Here is a 17,250-nt window from a genome sequence, read left to right as displayed (position 1 = left end):
CACATCTAAAATAAATACATTCAGCTCAGGCAGGATGACCCTACTGCCGCATATAATGGCTTCCTGGGATCGCTGGTCTGGTAAATGCTGGAATTATGACACACAATACACTATGTATGACACATATAATGGGTTACTGTGATCACTGGTCCCGTATATGCTGGAATTATGACACACAATACACTATGTATGACACATATAATGGGTTACTGTGAACACTGGTCCTGTATATGCTGGAATTATTGCACACAATACACTTTGTATGACACTTATTAAAGCTCATTAAGTACCAATTCTGCCCTCTTCAATGACAGGCCACACTCGCTCTAACATTAAGCATTTGGAAACCCCCCTCTGGAAATCCTGCGTTTGCCACTGCCAGGGCAGTGCTAGATTCTTCTGCTGCTCCCCCAGACTCCTGGACTTGCTCCAATGCTCTGGAATGGTGCCCACATCAAAAAATAAAATAACATTCAGCTCAGGCAGGATGGGCCTACTGCCGCATCTAATGGCTTACTGTGATCGCTGGTCCTGTATATGCTGGAATTATGACACATATTACACTCTGTATGATGCATATTAAAGCTAGTTAGGTGCTAATTATGCCCTCTTTATGGACGGGCCACACTCACTCTAAAATAAAGCATTTGGAAACCCCCCTCTAGAAAATCTGCTTTTGCCACTGCCTATAGTACAGTGTCAGCTACCCAGCCAATCAAATAAGTAATTGAAAAAGAACCTATTTAATCACCTCAAATGCAGCACATAGGGCTCTATTTATCTCAATCCGCATCAAAGATGTGGATGGGTTGTGATAATATTGCCTAAATTTGCATTGTGATATTTGAATACATCACAAGTTTGTATCAAATATTACATTCAGGACAGAGCTTGCGAGAAAGTTCTGCCCCTGTGAATCCTCTCTGCACACTTTTCAGAGTAAGTTTTGCAAGAAACACCGACAGTGTGACCAGCATACGCCGCCAGCTACCCCCCACATGATTCCCCCGTGCAATATCCCCAGCTCAGCTTACACTTACCTGCCCGGTGATTGGTGCTCCGGTGTGGTCCTCTGAGACCCCGGCCAGCTGGTCTCCGGGTTCCTGCACTGTGACCTTGGTCAGCTGCTCCATACTGTACACTGAGATGCCGGCATAGAGCAGCTGACCGGGGGCACAGTGCAGGAGCCCGGAGACCAGCTGACCGGAGTCCCAGAGGAGCTCACCGGAGAACCAATCCCCAGCTATATTGATGCAGGTTAGTGTTGGGTTTTTCTTTTTACTATATTTTTTTTTGTGTGTGTGTCTTTTTGGATGCACAAAGCTGATTACAGGGGCCAGCTACCGACTCTACTCTGCCTGCTAGATGGCCTTTTTATCACAGAACTTTCCCCGGTATTTGTTACAATTAATTTCTAGTAAATCTAAGCAGATCACATTTCCCATTACAAGTATGGGAAATGTGATTTGCTTACTACACATAAGCAAAATAAAGAGCTTGGAGTAGTTTTTACAAAAACTGCTCCAAAAACACTTTGTTACATTAAGTGAAACAAAAATAATGTGAAAAGGGTGTGAAAACACCCTTTTTCCAATTATTTCTATTAAAAAAAAATTGATGACACAGGCAAAGAAATGGAACGTGTTCAGCTCTTTTTATTTGTATTGAATAATGCAAAGGTTTATATTTGAGGGAAAAAAATTACTCTATGTCTTTACCACAATATAACAAAAGCTCAGCTCATCACTTCCATGCCTGTCCTACATGAAAATACACAAAAAACAGCTTTAAACTAAGGTATTGTGACTGTTTTTAGAAGTCCTTCATTTTATTAAAAAAAAAAATCAATTTTTAATACTCAGAAGGAGTTTACCGAGCATTCAACAAAATATCCTGACATTTTAAGATCGAAAGGACAACTTTGAAAAACTTTTCACCTGCTTGGGCGGTGTGAGCTAAAACACATGAATTATTTTTAACAAATATGTTTATCAGTGATTTTGTAGTGGAATAACTGTTTAAGAACTCGCCCACGGGGTTTGTTTTGTTATACCCCTTTCAGACAGAGAAAAGAACCCGGTAATTTTCCGGCGCTTGCTGAGTCGACCCGGATTTTTTTTCTGTCTGAAAGGGTCAACACGGGACCAGATTCCCGGTACTTTGACCAAGGTATTTACCAGGGTTTTTCCTGGGTCTTACACGGGTTGGCGGCTGTCTGAAAGGTGCCGACCCGGGTTTTTCAACTAGGGGCATAGTAAACAGCGCTTATTGGCTGAGATGGCGGTGCACAGGCTGATTGGCTGTGCGGCTGGGTCTCCCTGATTGGCTGAGCGTCTGATGTCATAATTGTGCTGCAGAAAAGGAGAGAGAGAGAATCATGGCGCACTGGAAGGATGAGGAGATCCGTGAGCTGCTGGTAGTCAGAGAGGAGGAGGAGATCCACAAACAGATCAGTGGCACAGTGAAGGATGTGATAGACTACACAAACATAGCTAAGGTCCTCACCTCAAGGGGCATTGTGCGGACCCAGCAGCAGGTAGTGAACAAACTGAAAGCTCTACGCAACTACTACAACAAGGTTCACGACCATAACAGGCATTAAAGTGGTGCTGCCAGAATGGAATGGGTTTACTACGATCAGTGTAATGAAGTCTTTGGCAATTCTGCACTGGTTAATCCCATTGCCATATCATCGTCTAGTTGAGCATCTTCACGAAGTGTTACCCCGGAGAACAGCCAATCCTGCCCAATGACACCACCAATACTCTTTGATGACATCACAGAGATAAGTGACACAGATCCGATAGCTGCCACGGGGGTCCCAGACACCAATACACTTGAGGGTGTGGTTGAGGCGAGTGGAAGCAGTACGAGTGGGACGCCAACTCCTGCACAGACTGAGACTCCGACATTGCGCAGGAACAGTAAGTTAGTATGCACCCACTATTTTTGGGAATGTTAACATTGTCCTGTATTGACTTGTCATTATAGTATGACTATGCTGATTTTACTATGCTGAAATCTAAACTTAATGTATCTGTTGCAATGTGAAGCTAGTGTGCAGTAGGCCGCAAGCACATATATGTTTACATTACGGCTTTGAATTCATTTGTAAATGTATTTTTTCTTTTCTTCTATTCCTAGTCTTTGAAGTACCAGAGCCGAAGAAAAAAACTTCCAAGATGGAGCTAGCAACGCGCACAATGACCAGAATCCTGGTAAATCAGCTGCGAGATTCTGATGCTGAATTCCAGGCACAGGAGGATGCCCGATTCCAGCACTTCTTTGACAATGAAAGAGAGTTACAAAATTAATTTGTCAGTCAGCTCGTTGGTCTACACAAATGAATTTCACGTGAAAACAGAGAGGCACAGATATCCTTCGTTAACGGTCTAGTGTCTAGGTTACACACTCCACAACCTTATGTAATGTATCCTCCTCAGTACTCTGAGGGTCCTATTAGAAATTACCAACAGCATAGCAGAGGGCTACCATTTCTGCAAAGTAACCCCTCCAATCCACCTCATGCTACTCCACATGGCACAGTGCATAGTTATCCAGATGGCACAGGGAATAGTAATCCACATGTCACTGTACAGAGCAGTCCACATGCCAATACCAGTCCAGAGGGCACAGTGCCTAGCACTCCACATGTCACTGTGCATAATAGTCCTGACGGCACAGGAAATACTAATCAATATGGCACTGTGCATACTTATGCAGATGGCACGGGGATTAATACACAGGATGGCAGAGGGCATAATTATTCAGATGGCACTCATCATAACACTCCACTTAGCACTATTATCAGCACTGCCTACAGACAGCTGCAGACTTATATGATGTTTTACATGTTTGCTGTCTACTTTATATTTCTTTTTTGTTGAAGCTTGTTGTTTTTGACAATATTGTTTATCCTGCCGTTAACAGGCCTGGCAAGAGCTTAGGGCAATGTGTGGGTGCCCTTTAAGTCAGCTACGTGTGTATATATAGGGGTGTACATAATTTAGAATGTACACACATTACCTCCATTTCTTTTGTATTTAAAAATTTGCATACTGCACTTAACAGGCCAGTCGTGAGCTTTCTGCCATGTGTGGCCGCTGTATTACCAAATGTATAGTGTATATGTGTCGTTTCTAAGGCTGGCCTTGACACACAGTTCTAATAGTTGGGGTGCCTCCCCTATTATATTTTTCAGTTCCATGACAGCACAACATATTTTTCTAATGTGTGTATATATATATATATATATATATATATATTTAAATTGTTTAATGCATTAAGGCCATGTTGTTAATGGCTAATGCATATTTGTTAAAAAATAAAAGAGGCACTTTAAAAAATTTAATACAGCAGGTGTTACATGTGACATAACATGTACATAACATGAGGCTTTAAAATAAAAAAAATTTGATTGCAAAACAAGACTTGTGTCGTCTATACTATGTTATTGTATGTATGCAGTGAGCAGACACCACCCACTTTTCATGACCTCATCTCTGTGTGCCATAAAAGCAGTCAATTTATTATGACACACTGTATATTGCAAGGATAATCTGGGTTCTGTGTGAAAGGGGTCTACCCAGGAATTTCCCGGGAATTATGTGCCGTGTGAAAGGGGGTCAGGAGCAAATTCCCGGGTACTTCCCGGGTTGAGCGATACGGGAAAAACCCGGGTTTTTGGGATTTTTCTGTCTGAAAGTGGTATTAGTCTTACTCGCAGCTAATTGAATTGACCCATTAAGGTAAGGTTGTAAAAGGGGAAATCCTACTTGCAGGCAGTTTCTCCACTGGGGTTCTGCATGGGAGTAATTTGCTAGTGTTTTGTGGTTTTAGGGGCAAATTTATAAAACTTGCGACCAATCCCTTAAATTTTAGAATCCTTATAGAAATTTCTGGGGGATGCTTTTGCGATCAAAAATGGGGATTGCGGCAGATATCCCTATACCAAAAAATGCTGCCAAGTATGAATGCTTTCAAAAATAGAAGTGTTAATAGTTTATATTTATCAATTAACAAAATGCAAAGTGAATGAACAGAAGAGAAATCTAAATCAAATCAATATTTGGTGTGACTACCCTTTGCCTTCAAGACAGCATCAATTCTTAAATTCTTCTAGGTACACTTGCACACAGTTTTTGAAACACTCAGCAGGGAAGTTGTTCCAAATATCTTGGAGAACTAAGCACAGATCTTCTATGGATGAAGGCTTGCTCAAATCTTTCTGTCTCGAATTGTAATCTCAGACAGACTCGATGATGTTGAGATCAGGGCTTTGTGGAGGCCATATCATCACTCCCAGGACTCCTTGTTCTTCTTTACACTGAAGATAGTTCTTAATGACATTAGCTGTATGTTTGGGGTTGTTGTCCTGCTGCAGAATATATTTGGAGGCAATCATATGCCTCCCTGATGGTATTGCATGATGGATAAGTACCTGCCTGTATTTCTCAGCATTGAGGACACCATTAATACTGACCAAATCCCCAACTCCACTTGCTGAAATGCAGCCCCAAACTTGCAAGGAACCTCCACCATGCTTCACTGTTACCTGCAGACACTCATTGTACCGCTCTCCAGCCCTTTGGCAAACAAACTGCCTTTTGTTACAGCCAAATATTTAACATTTTGACTCATCAGTCCAGAGCACCTGCTGCCATTTTTCTGCACCCCAGTTCCTATGTTTTCGTGTATAGTTGAGTCGCTTGGACTTGTTTCCACGTTAAAGGTATGGCTTTTGGCTACAATTCTTCCATGAAGACCCCTTCTGGCCAGACTTATCCGAACAGTAGATTGGTATACCTGGGTCCCAGTGGTTTCTACCAGCTCTAAGCTGAAGGGCTGGAGAGCCAGGGTTACCACTCTGAAGTTTTTGTCCGAATCCATCCAGTGGAAGGCTCAGAACAGGCTTCATGGGTCAAAGTTCTGCCCAGCGTACACCAACGGGAGGTCCAACTAGGACCTCAACCCCCTAATATGTCTTCTGGGATCCAATATCACCCCTCTATGTATGCTGCTGTGTGCTGGGCTGCAGTGGGAGACCAGGGTGACTGCTGCCACTGTCTCCTTGCCTCCCACAATTAGGGGATAATGTTTTCATCCAAATTATGTGATGTAATTTAAATCCATCCAGTGGAAGGCCCACAACAGGCTTCCTGGGTCAAATCTCTTTCCAGCGCATTCCGCCGCAAGGTCCGACCGGTACCATAAGCACTCCATTAGACATTTCAGTCCAGTTGCCAAACCTCTGTGAAGTTTTCATTTAAATCCATCCAGTGGAAGGCCCAGAACAGGCTCCCTGCGACAAAGTTCTTCCCAGCGTCCCCAGGTCAAAGTTCCACCTAGCGTACACCAATGTGAGGTCCGACCAGGACCTCAGCCCCCTAGTGTGTCTTCTGGGATCCAATGTTACCACTCTGTGAAGTTTGTTTTCCAAATCCATCCAGTGGAAGGCTCAAAACAGGCTCCCCGGGTCAAAGTTCTGTTCAGCGTACACCAACGGGAAGTCCCACCAGTACACTAACCCCCCTAAAACCCAGCCAGGATCCAACTGGACCACATTGTGTTGGTTTCATCCCAACCAGTTCAGAGGTGTCCGAATGCATAACCGGACAAACAAACATACAAATTAATTTAATACGAGGATTCTTCAAAAAGTAATGCCTAAATGCTCACAACTCAAATTTTATTATAGATACAGATTTTCAGTAAAATACTATGAAGTCTTAGTAACAGAATGACTCTACTCAAAAAATTCACCATCTGCCCTCAAACATTTTCTCCACCTCTCAACCCAAGCTGTGAATCCACTTTGGAAAAATTCCAGTGGTTGGTGTTTGACCCAGGAACATATGGCATTTTTAACAACCTTTATGTCTTCAAAATGTTGACCACGGAGACAGTATTTGAGAGGCCCAAACAGATGAAAGTCAGAACAAATCAGGACTGTATGGTGGATGTGGTATTATTGCCCACCCCATTTTGGCAATCGCCGCAGATGTTGCCATCGAAGTGTGAGGTCTGACATTGTTGTGGTGTAAGATGACATTTGACAGTCGAATTGTTGACCTTTTTTTGCGGATGGCTTCTTTCAGCTTCTTAAGTGTAATAATGCATCGATCACTGTTGATTGATTGGTTTTGTTCCAAGTAATCGATGAAAATAACACCTTGGCTATCCCAGAAGAATGTGGCCATGACTTTGTTTAAGTATCGCTGTGATTTAAACTTTTTTGGCCTAGGTGAACTTGGGTGTTTCCATTGCTTTGATTGGGCCTTTGTTTCTGTGTCATAAAGGAATACCCAGGTCTCATCTCCTGTAATGACATTTTCCAAAACCATCTCAGGGTTGGCTTCAAAGTTGGTCAAAAGGTCATTGCACACTTCCACCCTCTGGGCCTTATGATCCCTGGTTAATTGCTTTGGAACCCATTTAGCACACAGTTTACGATATCCCAAATCATTGATTAGTGTTTCTACAGTGCCATGGATACATTCCAGTTCATCACTGATATCTCTCATGGTCACATAATGGTCTTTCTGAATCATGGCATCGACTTTGTGTCGGTTCTCTGCTGTCACTGCAGTTGATGGTCTGCCACCACGAGGTTTATCGCACACGGACGATTCTCCCAATTGAAAACATTTCATCCACCTTCTGACATTGCTATAGTCAATTGTACGCTCACCATACACTTTTTTCAGTCTTCTGTGGATTTCTGTAGCACTGCAGCCTTCTTTTTCCAGAAATTCAATGACGGCTCTTTGTTTCATCTTGGATTCCATGGTATGTCTTGGACTACCTAAACAAAACTACATATATAGTTAGCAGACATATTAAAGTACAAACTGACAAAGTTTCAAATAAATGTTGCGTATTATTTCAGAGTTATGAGCATTTAGGCATTACTTTTTGAACAACCCTCGTATATAAGATAAATAGACCCCTTAGTGTGTCATGGATGAAATTAGGATGAAGCAGGGTGCACCTGTCATTTTCTCCACATATGAAGATGGCTAGGCATATCTAGCCATTAGTTATCCAGGCCAATCAGATGAAAGCCTGCTTGTGTAGAAGGTGGAACTCCTGACAGAGCGCCCGGAGGCATGGTCTCCAGGTGCCACCCCCACTTTTCATGACCTCATCTCTGTGTGCCATAAAAGCAGTCAATTTATTATGACACACTGTATATTGCAAGGATAATCTGGGTTCTGTGTGAAAGGGGTCTACCCAGGAATTTCCCGGGAATTATGTGCCGTGTGAAAGGGGGTAAGGAGCAAATTCCCGGGTACTTCCCGGGTTGAGCGATACGGGAAAAACCCGGGTTTTTGGGATTTTTCTGTCTGAAAGTGGTATTAGTCTTACTCGCAGCTAATTGAATTGACCCATTAAGGTAAGGTTGTAAAAGGGGAAATCCTACTTGCAGGCAGTTTCTCCACTGGGGTTCTGCATGGGAGTAATTTGCTAGTGTTTTGTGGTTTTAGGGGCAAATTTATAAAACTTGCGACCAATCCCTTAAATTTTAGAATCCTTATAGAAATTTCTGGGGGATGCTTTTGCGATCAAAAATGGGGATTGCGGCAGATATCCCTATACCAAAAAATGCTGCCAAGTATGAATGCTTTCAAAAATAGAAGTGTTAATAGTTTATATTTATCAATTAACAAAATGCAAAGTGAATGAACAGAAGAGAAATCTAAATCAAATCAATATTTGGTGTGACTACCCTTTGCCTTCAAGACAGCATCAATTCTTAAATTCTTCTAGGTACACTTGCACACAGTTTTTGAAACACTCAGCAGGGAAGTTGTTCCAAATATCTTGGAGAACTAAGCACAGATCTTCTGTGGATGAAGGCTTGCTCAAATCTTTCTGTCTCGAATTGTAATCTCAGACAGACTCGATGATGTTGAGATCAGGGCTTTGTGGAGGCCATATCATCACTCCCAGGACTCCTTGTTCTTCTTTACACTGAAGATAGTTCTTAATGACATTAGCTGTATGTTTGGGGTTGTTGTCCTGCTGCAGAATATATTTGGAGGCAATCATATGCCTCCCTGATGGTATTGCATGATGGATAAGTACCTGCCTGTATTTCTCAGCATTGAGGACACCATTAATACTGACCAAATCCCCAACTCCACTTGCTGAAATGGAGCCCCAAACTTGCAAGGAACCTCCACCATGCTTCACTGTTACCTGCAGACACTCATTGTACCGCTCTCCAGCCCTTTGGCAAACAAACTGCCTTTTGTTACAGCCAAATATTTAACATTTTGACTCATCAGTCCAGAGCACCTGCTGCCATTTTTCTGCACCCCAGTTCCTATGTTTTCGTGTATAGTTGAGTCGCTTGGACTTGTTTCCACGTTAAAGGTATGGCTTTTGGCTACAATTCTTCCATGAAGACCCCTTCTGGCCAGACTTATCCGAACAGTAGATTGGTATACCTGGGTCCCAGTGGTTTCTACCAGCTCTAAGCTGAAGGGCTGGAGAGCCAGGGTTACACTCTGAAGTTTTTGTCCGAATCCATCCAGTGGAAGGCTCAGAACAGGCTTCATGGGTCAAAGTTCTGCCCAGCGTACACCAACGGGAGGTCCAACTAGGACCTCAACCCCCTAATATGTCTTCTGGGATCCAATATCACCCCTCTATGTATGCTGCTGTGTGCTGGGCTGCAGTGGGAGACCAGGGTGACTGCTGCCACTGTCTCCTTGCCTCCCACAATTAGGGGATAATGTTTTCATCCAAATTATGTGATGTAATTTAAATCCATCCAGTGGAAGGCCCACAACAGGCTTCCTGGGTCAAATCTCTTTCCAGCGCATTCCGCCGCAAGGTCCGACCGGTACCATAAGCACTCCATTAGACATTTCAGTCCAGTTGCCAAACCTCTGTGAAGTTTTCATTTAAATCCATCCAGTGGAAGGCCCAGAACAGGCTCCCTGCGACAAAGTTCTTCCCAGCGTCCCCAGGTCAAAGTTCCACCTAGCGTACACCAATGTGAGGTCCGACCAGGACCTCAGCCCCCTAGTGTGTCTTCTGGGATCCAATGTTACCACTCTGTGAAGTTTGTTTTCCAAATCCATCCAGTGGAAGGCTCAAAACAGGCTCCCCGGGTCAAAGTTCTGTTCAGCGTACACCAACGGGAAGTCCCACCAGTACACTAACCCCCCTAAAACCCAGCCAGGATCCAACTGGACCACATTGTGTTGGTTTCATCCCAACCAGTTCAGAGGTGTCCGAATGCATAACCAGACAAACAAACATACAAATTAATTTAATACGAGGATTCTTCAAAAAGTAATGCCTAAATGCTCACAACTCAAATTTTATTATAGATACAGATTTTCAGTAAAATACTATGAAGTCTTAGTAACAGAATGACTCTACTCAAAAAATTCACCATCTGCCCTCAAACATTTTCTCCACCTCTCAACCCAAGCTGTGAATCCACTTTGGAAAAATTCCAGTGGTTGGTGTTTTACCCAGGAACATATGGCATTTTTAACAACCTTTATGTCTTCAAAATGTTGACCACGGAGACAGTATTTGAGAGGCCCAAACAGATGAAAGTCAGAACAAATCAGGACTGTATGGTGGATGTGGTATTATTGCCCACCCCATTTTGGCAATCGCCGCAGATGTTGCCATCGAAGTGTGAGGTCTGACATTGTTGTGGTGTAAGATGACATTTGACAGTCGAATTGTTGACCTTTTTTTGCGGATGGCTTCTTTCAGCTTCTTAAGTGTAATAATGCATCGATCACTGTTGATTGATTGGTTTTGTTCCAAGTAATCGATGAAAATAACACCTTGGCTATCCCAGAAGAATGTGGCCATGACTTTGTTTAAGTATCGCTGTGATTTAAACTTTTTTGGCCTAGGTGAACTTGGGTGTTTCCATTGCTTTGATTGGGCCTTTGTTTCTGTGTCATAAAGGAATACCCAGGTCTCATCTCCTGTAATGACATTTTCCAAAACCATCTCAGGGTTGGCTTCAAAGTTGGTCAAAAGGTCATTGCACACTTCCACCCTCTGGGCCTTATGATCCCTGGTTAATTGCTTTGGAACCCATTTAGCACACAGTTTACAATATCCCAAATCATTGATTAGTGTTTCTACAGTGCCATGGATACATTCCAGTTCATCACTGATATCTCTCATGGTCACATAATGGTCTTTCTGAATCATGGCATCGACTTTGTGTCGGTTCTCTGCTGTCACTGCAGTTGATGGTCTGCCACCACGAGGTTTATCGCACACGGACGATTCTCCCAATTGAAAACATTTCATCCACCTTCTGACATTGCTATAGTCAATTGTACGCTCACCATACACTTTTTTCAGTCTTCTGTGGATTTCTGTAGCACTGCAGCCTTCTTTTTCCAGAAATTCAATGACGGCTCTTTGTTTCATCTTGGATTCCATGGTATGTCTTGGACTACCTAAACAAAACTACATATATAGTTAGCAGACATATTAAAGTACAAACTGACAAAGTTTCAAATAAATGTTGCGTATTATTTCAGAGTTATGAGCATTTAGGCATTACTTTTTGAACAACCCTCGTATATAAGATAAATAGACCCCTTAGTGTGTCATGGATGAAATTAGGATGAAGCAGGGTGCACCTGTCATTTTCTCCACATATGAAGATGGCTAGGCATATCTAGCCATTAGTTATCCAGGCCAATCAGATGAAAGCCTGCTTGTGTAGAAGGTGGAACTCCTGACAGAGCGCCCGGAGGCATGGTCTCCAGGTGCCACCCCCTAGCAACCCTGCCATGACCCCCAGCAAGCCCCTCTCACCTCCTACCGGTAGCTAAGAGGTAAAGTCCAGAAGGGGGCAGCCATTGGCCAGTGCATGCATAAGAAACAGGTACCGTAGAGGGATTCTTCAGAAAGCCGATAGACAGGGAGTTTTTGTGATAAGAAGCCCATAGGCTTATATAGGCAATGCCATCTATAGGTGGCATTACTTATTGAGCACTGGAAGTTATACTTCTTGAGCTTGCTGCATATGGGCACATACTGTAGCTGTGCATCGGTTCTGCAGCAAATATCTCTGCTATCTACTGCAAACCTATAATACAAATGGCGATCCAGTAAACCTCTGAAAACTGAGATTTTACCACATATTTTGGATTGACCTTAAAAGTCATTTATATTTGGCCATTGTCAGGATGTATGCATTGCTATAAGTATGTGTACAGTGATGTGATCATTTCTTCACTGGGCCTCACACAGGATATCTGCTAGTCATGCAGAAATCACCAATTACCATTTTTAACCCTATGGTGACAGTCGGTAATGTGGAAAAATAATGATTGCAATAGTCACTTGCTTGTTATGATGGAGAGCAAAAGAGAGAGAAGAAAGTACTCCTATTCTAGGGGCACACTTCAGTAGTCTCATAAAAAAAAACATTTTTAATTACAGGTAGAGTCTCCCATATCCAAAATGCTTGGGGCCAGGGGTATTTTGGATATCGGAATATTCCGTATTTTGGAAAATTTGCTTATCATAATGAGATATCTTGGGAATGGGACCCCAATATACACACAGAATGCATTTATGTGTTATATACACCTTATACACACAGCCTGCAGGTCATTTTATACAATACTTTCAATAATTTTGTGGCTCAAACAAAGTTTGTGTACATACATGAAATTAATTTATGTTTCATAGACACCTCATACACACAGCCTGAAGGTAATCTTATACTTTAGTGTTAATATATTTGTGCCTTAAACAAAGTTTGTGCTCCTTGAACCATCAAAAAGTAAAGGTGTCACTATCTCAATCATGCAAAAAATCTTCTGTATTTTGGAATATTCCGTATTTTGGAATATTTGGATATGGGAGACTCAACCTGTCTATATTTTAAAAATAGAGGAATCAATAAGCATGTGAGCTAGATAGAAGTAATTCACTAAAATCCAAAATTCCATAGAAATAGAAGCACAAGAAATATATATATATAAAGATTTTGTTCACAGTGAAAAAAATATATAGTGTGATTAGTGGTGATATGTGATAGTATTTAGTATTTACCACAAGGGCAAATATCGTTGAAAATATACAGAAAAGATAAACAAAATAATGTGAAAAACACACAATTTAAAAAGGCATCAAGACCAAAATTCTGTCCATAAATTGGTAGTATATACTGGTAAATTTCTGAGGCGTCCCTCAGTGTATTGTGAAAATGTATTGATTATTAAGTAGGGCACCAGATATCCTCAGAGGTGGATCTACTGTGAAACCAATGAAGCTTAAGCATCAGGGCCCCTTACCCTGTGGTGAGCGGCCCTGAAGCAATTTTTTTTTTAAATGAGTGAACTTTTCATCAAAATTGAGTTTTTTAAGGGATGTAGTTAATTTGCCAATGTTTGGAATCCGGCCGTCAAAATCCCGATGCCTATATCCCGAAGTACCACTAAAGATCGACGCTGGAATCCAGACGTGGTATGGGATTATGAGATGTCGGCGTCTAAATCCTGGCGCCCAGGACCCCGAACTACAGCGGGTAGGTATAGTTGTATGCCACAGGGGGGGGGGGTTAGGTTTAGGCACCACAGGGGGGGCTTAGCTTTAGGCCCTGGGGGGGTAAGGTTTAGGCACCACGGGGGGGGAGTTAGGGTGAGGCACCACCAGGGGGGGTTAGGATTAGGCACTAAGGGGGGGAGGGTTAGGTTTAGGCACCACTAAGGGGGGAGGATTAGGTTTAGGCACTAATGGGGAGGATTAGAATTAGGGTGTGGGGGGAGGGTAAGGGTGCAGGAAGGGAGAGTTAGGGGGTGAAAGGGGGAAGGTTAGTGTAGTTACAGAGCACCCGTCGGCATGCTGGATCAGGATTGTCGGTCTTTTGAATGTGCTGTATCGCACTTGTTTTTTAAGTGTGCAATTAAAATAAGGTTATTTTAGTGATAGAATCATAAGCCAATGGGCTGAAGTACTTAATAATGACCTTAGAATATGCTCTATGGTAGTGCATGTAGGGGGGTTTAGAGTACCCAGAACCCCCCTTGATCAATACTGGCCAGCAGACACTCTGTCTACAGTTCCGATCAGAGGATGGTTCTTATGGAGCCGGGTGGGCACAGAATAGAGAGCTGCTGTCAGTGTCACTGCTGAGTGCAGTACTGCCAGGTGCCACTAGATGCTCCCATTTCCATTTGTGCTGTCCCATCTGCCAGACATCAGCCCTGAAGAGCTGACCACAAACTGAAAACTGAGCTGACTGAGGGATGGCATGCAGCACAGAGACGGGAGCACGCAGCATGGGGGAGAGACCTGACTCAGGGGGATTCCAGAGATCCCACTCAGGAGGATCAATAGCTGGGTTCCTACAGAGAACGTGAGTAAGTTTTGGTTTTTTATGTGATCTATCTACAGTCTCTCTCTCTCTCTCTCTCTCGGGGGTTTCTACAGCTATCTATCTATCTATCTACCCACCTACCTACAGTCTCTCACTCTCTGGGGGCTATCTACATCTCTGCCATTTGGGCCTCAAGGTCTTTGCAATAGCATCAAGGCCCTTTGGACCTTGTTGGATGTTGCCCTATTGTTGATAGTTGCAAAGGGGCACCCGTAACAGTTGAAGCTTCAGGGCCCCAAAAATGTAGATCTGCCACAGGGTATCCTCCTAAAGAATACACAATTATAAAGAGGACATTTAGAGCCTGTGTGCTTACATATGTTTGGATCTGCTTTCCCCAATCTTGCAGAACATATAACTAGGGATGAAAGTCTCAAAGTAATGGCACAGTGAAGTAAGTAAAAGACTGCTTCTGCAGTGTGTACAAATTCTTTATATATGTTTCTTGTGGTTTTTTTCCTATGGAATTTTGGATTTTGGTGAATTACATTTATCTAGCTCAAATGTTTAATGATTCCTGTATTTTTTTAAATATATATTTTATGAGACTACTGAGGTGTGGCCCTAGAATAGGAGTACTTTCTTCTCTTTTGCTTTCTATATAACTATGGTTTGCTCCAAGGGTGCACCCTCTAAGGATGTAATTAGTCCAGTGAATTGAATTAGGAACCATTCAAACTATATTACATATCTACCTGTTAAATAATCTCCAGTGCAGTGGACCGACTTTCCTCTTCCCCCCTTTTTCCCATCTTAATATTGTTATGATAGAAGACAGTGGGACACAATTACAAGAGAAACGCTTGATACCTGACAAAAAACACTCTGGTTTCACACCAGTGCACCAACTGTACGTGGTCTGCCCAGAGCAAATTCATGTGATCTCTTTCTCCCCGCTCTTGCTAAGTAGAAGGTGCTAGGTTCGAAGAGGAGCACTGGGAAAAAGTGCAATTGTCAGATCAAAGGCCCTCATTCAGAGCCGTTCGCTATTTGCGGTCGTTCGTTCAAAAACAAGGGGTGGCTATTCAAATGATCCGTTCGCACATTGCGGTCTGTTCACACCTCTAAGTCTGAACGAGCGAGCAAAACATACGCTCGTTTATTTGATAAAAACGCCCCCTGGCCGCTCGCACCATACGTCATGTCCGCTATTTATTAGATTAATCGAGTACATCAAACAGCATATGAACTACTCGCTATTCTTGTGGTTGGTTTTTTCAACCGCTATTTTGCGAGCAGTTCTGAGTTAAAAAAAAACAAGTGACATGGTCAATGACGCTGCTGTATTAATTATGCACTCCCTTAAAACGCCCGTTTTGACCTTTAAGCACACCTGCGTTCGAATTCCACACCCCTGTTTTCAAGCACCTTCCCCTGTTACCACCCACATACGCCTCATTCTGTCACTAAAAATAGCAGGCACTCGCTATATAGCGTACAAACGATATTCGGCCGCACTGACTGGTTCGCGCATGCGTACTAAAAACCGTACGCATGCGCAGATGTGCGAACATCGCTCGGAACGAGCATGCTGCCGCTAACGAGCGGCTCTGAATCAGGGCCACAGTCCCTCCTTCTACCACTTTATATCCACCATTTTTATTAAATAAACTGTATCAATACACTGCCTGGTTTTAGTCTAATTTACTGCTTAGATTAATCATAAGAATATGGAAATGTTATCATACATGTGTCACTTTTTATTTTAGGGGCATATCCAACTGCAGGGGAGGTTTTCCCCATGGGATATACGCGCTCCCGATATTAGTATTCAACAGACAAAAATCGGTCACAACATTTTTTCAGGATAAACCTTGCAGGAAATTTAAAGTAAAAAATGGGAAACAACCTGTACCCTAAAAAAAAATGTTTAAAAAATATTGGGTAACAGTGTCACAAAGAAAAATATGTTTTTTTTCAAATGCATTAAATGACTGAATTTTGCCAAAAAAAAATATAAAACGCAAACTTTTTTTATTTTATTACAAGCAATTAAAATGAACAATGCAAAAAAAGTAGCAAAAAAGTTATTTTGGGGGTAATTTTAGGCCATATAAAATTAAATAAGTAAAGGAAAAAAAGCAATTATTTTTGTTTAAATAAATGCTTTTTTTAGATTTGGGGGTGCAAAAATAATAATTTGGGGTAATTTGAGGCAATTATTGGTTTTAAAAACCAATAAAGACTTGTAATTATTGGACCAATTAGGCTAATTGAAAATTTCTAATTGCCTAAATAGCCATTGTGTGTGTGTGGGGTGGTGGTTTCCAAGGGGTCCTGAAGGGGTCCCCGACAGTTTTAATTAAAAATATGGATTTTTTTATTTTTTTTAGACCTGCTGTGGGGCTGCTAGATAATAGCAGCGGTGATTCCTATAGAAATTACTGTGACTGATTTTCGACCTGGCAATTGAATAGAAAAAACTTTACGTCTATAGGGAAAATTCCACATCGCAGAGTTTTTCGAAATTTTGGCTGCAATTGTATATTCCCCTATGTGTGTAAAGCTTTTTTTCAGGAATGTGCAGGCTCGGATAGGTTTGAATTTGCACGCCGAGTTCGGATTGTTCCCTCCAAAAAACGGGACTCAGAAAGAGGCTAAACGTCATCTTGCATGGACAAACATCATCATTCCTGGCAAAAGGGATGTCAGGTGTAACACTAGTATATAGAATTTGTAAGTAACAGCAGCCTGGAGATTAGGGTGTTGGTGGGTGTTGTAGTGCGCCGGGTGTGAGTGCAGTAAATAGTCTGGCTGATGGTAGCATTGGTGCCCTATGCACTAACAGCGGTGATACAGGGTACTTCCTGTTTCGTATTGCGGCTCTGTATGGCCCTGTATGCTGTGAGTATCCTGGGTCC

The 17,250-nt window shown here is 42.3% G+C and overlaps 1 pseudogene; it reads left to right on the top strand.

Annotated features, from left to right (window-relative positions):
* Positions 1-2,377: 2,377 nt before the first annotated feature.
* LOC148510552 (uncharacterized) overlaps positions 2,378-17,250 on the top strand; it is a 66,631-nt pseudogene continuing 51,758 nt past the window's right edge.

The sequence above is a fragment of the Taudactylus pleione genome, unplaced genomic scaffold, assembly GCF_031769625.1.
Source record: "Taudactylus pleione unplaced genomic scaffold, aTauple2 ptg000316l, whole genome shotgun sequence".
NCBI classification, from domain to species: domain Eukaryota; kingdom Metazoa; phylum Chordata; class Amphibia; order Anura; family Myobatrachidae; genus Taudactylus; species Taudactylus pleione.
This window is presented reverse-complemented; position numbering and strand designations above follow the sequence as displayed.